A 6,000-nucleotide genomic window follows, 5' to 3' on the forward strand; every position below is an offset into this window, starting at 1 on the left:
ACCTAGCACCAAATTTGTTTAAAACAGCTAATCTAGCTATGATTCTAGAAGCTCTTCCTCTTCTTTGAACTGCTAATGTTCCACATGGGAAGACAGCAAACTAAACACATGGAGCTTTAGGTTATAAGGCGATCTAACCTATGTGTCAGACACTTGGCACCTTTAAAGGAGCAACAGGAAAACTTACAACAAAAAAGTGTGCTTTATTTCTGAGTCTGTGGTAATGAAATAAGACCTTTGATGGTTTTGCACTCTATTTTATGTTAAGCAAACATGACATTCCCTCTTAGGATTCACCAAGAGCCCTCTGGTAAGCCTCCTTAACAGGTTCTAACAGGCTAATCTCTCAGGACAGTTTCATACTCTATACTATATTAGTTATCACAAGGGCATCTTAACAGACATCTGCACTTAAAACTAAGCAATATTACTAAAATATAGCTTACATCTAAAATCAGAAAGAATGGAAATGTAGCCAAACATTATTACCATATATAATCTTTAAAGTAACAGTCCAGAATCTACTATCATAAAGAAGGTATAAAGCATTACCAGTTGACAAGTCTGTGGTTTTGCTTCCTTTCTGGAAACCCTGAGAAGAAACAGGCAATGTTAAACTTTAACTACTAGTATGTAGCAATCAGGAAAAGCCTAATGATACAACTTTAAATGAACATGGCAGACTATACCGTTATAAATACATTATATCTATTGTCAAGTAAAAACTCCATATGCATTTGGACAGGTTTTGTAAGGATATGCCAAATAGATAATAATAGACGAATGAAAAGGTCTAACAAGACCACATGAGAAATACTACAGTCACACAGTAACAGGCTCTCATCCAAAAGATGGGAAATTTTGGCAAATAAAAGCCCTCGGGGTTCACCTTTTCTAGCAAATTTCTTAAGTAGACTATCCCTCTAACTGTTGATAAAGCAACCCAAAGGGGGTGGGATGAGCACTAAGATCATCACTGAGCGTCTGGACACTTATAGAGGAACCCACAACTACCCAAACATTAGTTTCCTCGTGGTCGTTGAATAGATAGGTGATGTCGAGGGTCCCAAGCAATTCTTTTTTTATTTTTTTTAACTTATTTAATTTATTTATTTTTGCCTGCTATGGGTCTTCGTTGCTGCGCCCGGGCTTTCTCTAGTTGCGGCGAGCGGTGGCTTCTCTTGTTACGGAGCAGGGGCTCTAGGCTCGCGGGCATCAGTAGTTGCACCACCCTGGCTCAGCTGTTGTGGTTCGCGGGCTCTAGAGTGCAGGCTCAATAGTTGTGGCGCACGGGCTTACTTGCACCGCGGCATGTGGGATCTTCCCGGACCAGGGCTCGAACCCCTGTCCCCTCCGTTGGCAGGCGGATTCTTAACCACTGCGCCACCAGGGAAGCCCCCAAGCAATTCTTTAAAAACATATCAAACGAAAACAAGCTTATAAAATCTCGGCCCAGTCGCCACACAGGAGGCGTGCCGTCTAGCATAAAACTACAGGCTCAACAAAGAGTAGGAAGACCGGTGAAGAACCCCATCTCAGGCGGGAAGCCGCCAGGACCCCCGGGCGAGCTAGGCCGGCGCCGGGGCAGCGTGAGACGCGGCGGGAGCTGCCCTGTCACTACCCCCGGGGCACCGGCGGACCAAACGCGGGGACACGCGGGCTCCCACCGGGAAAGGACGCCGGCAGCGCCGGTCCCAGCCTTGCCTCTCCATACGTGTCATAGAAGGGATGCTCCTCGCCGAAATCCCTTAGATGATGCTTCTGCTTTTTAGTTAGGGAGCTGAGCAGCTGGCTCTGGCTCCGGCTCCGGCTCCGGCTCCCGCGTTTGCCCATGAGGAAGACGGCAAGTCAGCCAACCTCCAAGAATCGCGTTTTTCACCCGGAAGTAGTCTCGTCAACCCACTCACGCGGGATTGCCAACGGCGCTTTACGGCGGAAGCAGGGTGCCATAAAGCAGACCCGCTTTACGTCGCGCTTGTATGACAGGCGTTAGAACTTCCTGTTTCCCATTCCGCCCCCTAGCGAGGCTCTTTGGAAGCACGTGCACGCCTGCGCAGCTTTTCTCTGAGCCCCGTAAGGCAGGCAGGCAGGCAGGGAGGCTTCGGGCTTCCCCAGGTGGGTAAATGGGTGGGTGTACTTTGTGCGTCTGTTTTGGCTGTGAGAATCAGCCTGCATAAACGTGTAGTAACTGAGATGGTTGAATGCAGTGCCTTTATATTATGCCATAATACAAATACCAACTAACATTTAAGGCTGCCGGTACATCTCAGTTCATCCTCACAACAACAGTAAACAAATAGGCCTTGTTAATGAGCCTGATATTGGAGATGAGAAAGCTGATGCTTACAAAAGGTTACATACACACTAGCAAGAGAGGAGATGGAAACCTAATTCTCTCTGATGCGACCACAGGCTTTTCCCACTAGGATCTGCCACATGCGTGTGCTATGTGAAGAATGAGGATGCAAGGCTGAGATTCCCGCCCTTACCCTACCCCCTCATTTTCTGAAAGGATTGCAAGGGCCCTTGGTAACACATCTGTTCTGGCATTTTTCATGTTATAAAAGCAAAAACACATCCAGAGAGGTAAAGTGACTTTCCTAAATCACCCGGAGAGTCGATGTTAGAGAAAGCAGTAAAACTCAATCAAGTGTCTCAAAACTGAATTGGGGCAAACTGGGATGGAAAACTTTTAAAGGGTAAGTAACTTTTCTATATCTGGGTCGTGGTGGTGGTTACACCTTGTATACAATTACCAAAATTAATCAAACTGTACCTTTGAAATTGGTACATTTTAATGCAAGTAAATAATAATCTCAATAAACAAAGAGGTAAAAACAGCACAGCTGGACTTAATACTCTAGAGACAGGCAGAGTGTGCAGGGATACTTAAAAACCACAGGATAGGGCTTCCCTGGTGGCGCAGTGGTTGAGAGTCCGCCTGCCGATGCAGGGGACACGGGTTCGTGCCCCAGGTCTGGGAAGATCCCACATGCCGCGGAGCGGCTAAGCCCGTGAGCCATGGCCGCTGAGCCTGCGCGTCCGGAGCCTGGGCTCCGCAACGGGAGGGGCCACAACAGTGAGAGGCCCGGGTACCGAAAAAACAAAACAAAACAAAAACCACAGGATAAACATAGAGACACTTTGTTTCTAATAGTAACTTACAATGTCAATCATAAACCACAGAATTCACCTGAATATTTAAGGTAAAATAGGAGCCATCAAAGATAGTGTTCACTGCCTCTGCTATTAGACGAGCGTCTGTGAGAGAACTGGACCTTTCTCCAATACCATGTCACACCTATACAAGTCGCACTACAACTATTCAAATCCTAGTTTTCTCCTTCTGGGGACCATCTACTCCTAATTAGATGCTGGGAGCTTAGGGTGGGGTAGGGAGGCAAGGGGAGGGAGGATCAAGAAAATATGCAAACAGCAGGTAGTGCCAGCAGACGGCCCAGCCAAGGAACCCAGAAACAAACACACATCTGTCTTCTGTCTCATTTCAACATAAAAAGTACAGTCACTTACCTAAACAAAAGGCTGTTTGCAAATGTCATCATACATACTAAGTCACTAACCACAGTATAACCTGGCTATGACAATAAAGTCATACAATGTTTTGTCTCCTCCCACCCTATTCCAAGTGCCCCAGCTTCACCCCCCCAGAGGCAACCAGTTTCTTGGTGTTCTTCCAGAGTTCTGCTATAAAAAGCTATACTCTTGAGCACTTGATGTGACTCTTTACTCTCTCCTGCTTTCCATGGCATTGTAGTCCTATGGACAGGTCTAGACTGTTCCCAGGTTCAGTCACAACTGTGCCCTTGCTCCACCCAAGTGGTCTCATCATTGGCTCACTGAGCCCGCTTCTGAAAATATTTATATTAGCCTTTGACAACATAAAAGGGGACGCTTTGTGAAATTTTAACCTGAGAGTTCGGAATTTAAACGTATTTTTCATGCCTCCAGTGAAAGTTCTCTTGGTAAAACCCACACAAAGAAGATGCATGTGCCAACTAGTGAAGGCCCTGGGAAAATCGTAATAAAGGAAAAATTTGTTCTTCCCTTTCTTCTTCTCACGCTCAGCCCTTCCTTTTCCCTCCTGCAGGGTTTTCTTTGCCCTTTGCCCTCAGGGACTCAGTATTTTCAGGGGTAAAAACAATCCAGGAAATAATCTTTTATACTAGTTTGTAAAGAGAGGCTGATGAATTAATGTTACTTGGGTATTTTCAATTAGGGGAGACTCCCTAGCATAACGATCTCAAGGGGTGGGAGGGGGGTGGCTGTTCCTTAAGACAAGATGGTCAGAATATTCAGAAAAGTGTTCGTTTTTCTTTATTAAAAACTTTTTCTTTGGACAATTTCAAGTATATACAAAAGTAGACAAAACAGTATAATACACTCCCATGTTCCCAACCCTGGGCTTCAATGCAAGGCCATCTTGTTTCATTTATATGCCCACCCACTACCCCTAACTCCCGCCCCTGTATTATTTTTGAAGCAAATCCCAGACATTGTATTATTTTATCTGTAAATATTTATTTATAAATATCTAAAAGATAAGGGTTCTTTCTTTAACATAGCTACAATGGCACTATTTCACCTAAAAAAAAGATGATAACAATTATTTAATATCATCATATAACCAGTCAGTATTCAGATTTCTGATTGTCTCATAAATGTCGTCTTTTTTTTTTTTTACACTGTTAGTTGAACATGTTCTGCTGTTCTCTGTGTTTCTCGCGAATACATTGTGGGATTTAGAACTTTGATCAGATTTCATTATAGCTGATATTTTATACTTCCATCAGGAGGCGTACACCGTCTGGTTGCCTTTCATTTTGTGATGTTACCAGTCATTGGTAGTCAATGTCTAAATTCGTTAATTCATTAGAGGTCACATTCTAATTCTATCATGAGGTGATATTCTAATTCTATCATTTCTTCTTCACTTACTTGCTGGACTATTTCTATGAAAGCAAGCTTTTCCTTCCCCTAAATTTTGCTTACCCAGTGGTACTGTTTGTATAGGAAAAGCAGAAGAAATGCTTGATTCTCTCCCTTCATTTACTAATTTTCAACACAAGGAGTCAATTCACTGGATCTTCTAATGTTGACCAATCAAGTTTTTTTTTTAATTTTTAGTATCATTATGAATTCATGGAATTATACAAATTGATGTGTTTTAATCCCTTGCAAATATTATGGTGTACATGATTGGAAAGAGCTTATTTGACATATAGTGATGTATTTGAAAAGACAAACTATGTCCTAATACAAACCACAGAAAGTAAACAGGAGTCTATCTGAGATTCTCAACAGAGCAGGAATGGGAAGGTGGGGAAGGAGCACAATTTGAGGATACAGATCGATCAGATGCTGGGGAAGTTTGAGTTTTGAAATTTATGTGATAATATAAGTGGTAACAAGGGCACATGTGTTCAAGATATGTTGACAGGGAGCCATAAATAATCCAAAGGTGTGACTCTCTAATTATGAAAGCTCCGACACCTCAGCTACCGATTTGGGAAGATTCTGGGGAAGGTGTGTGTGCACCCACACATCTGTCTCCTCCTAGATGCCTCAAATCAGACAGTCTCCTCCACCACATGTATGCATACACGTCTGTATACACCCCAAAGCCATCCAGCCTCTTCCTGAGAGTGCTGGCAGAAATCAGTCTCTCGCTACCTGTATAATGAAATGAGCTTGTTTATTCATTTAAAAAAATGTACGAAACACCATGTGCCAGGTGCTGTGCTAGTAGCTGAGGCTGGGGGAAAGAATAAGATCCATTCCAGCCTCTTCAAGGAGCTCTCAGCCTCATCCAGGTATGGATAAGTATGCAGACTATTACGATACACTGTGATAAATGCTAAACTGATAGATGCTGGGTGCTAAGGAAGCAGCTCAGTCAGGGTTTTGGGGCTGCTGGGGGTTGGGGGCCGGGGGGGGAGGGTCATCTGCTGCCTTTGAGCATTTGTCAGCCTGTCATGTTCA

At 43.9% G+C, this 6,000-nt stretch overlaps 1 pseudogene across 1 annotated transcript in view; it reads right to left on the minus strand.

The window, feature by feature from the left end:
* LOC309799030 (U3 small nucleolar RNA-associated protein 25 homolog) overlaps positions 1-1,950 on the minus strand; it is a 34,991-nt pseudogene extending 33,041 nt beyond the window's left edge. The window contains exons 1-2 of the transcript XR_014296153.1: positions 1,715-1,950; positions 553-592 (exon numbers count right to left, since the gene is read on the minus strand). The product of XR_014296153.1 is annotated as a U3 small nucleolar RNA-associated protein 25 homolog (transcript). The remainder of the gene's footprint in view (positions 1-552; positions 593-1,714) is intronic.
* Between the last annotated feature and the right edge of the window lie 4,050 nt (positions 1,951-6,000).

This window comes from Mesoplodon mirus (genome assembly GCF_964341445.2).
Source record: "Mesoplodon mirus genome assembly, chromosome: 3".
NCBI lineage: Eukaryota > Metazoa > Chordata > Mammalia > Artiodactyla > Ziphiidae > Mesoplodon > Mesoplodon mirus.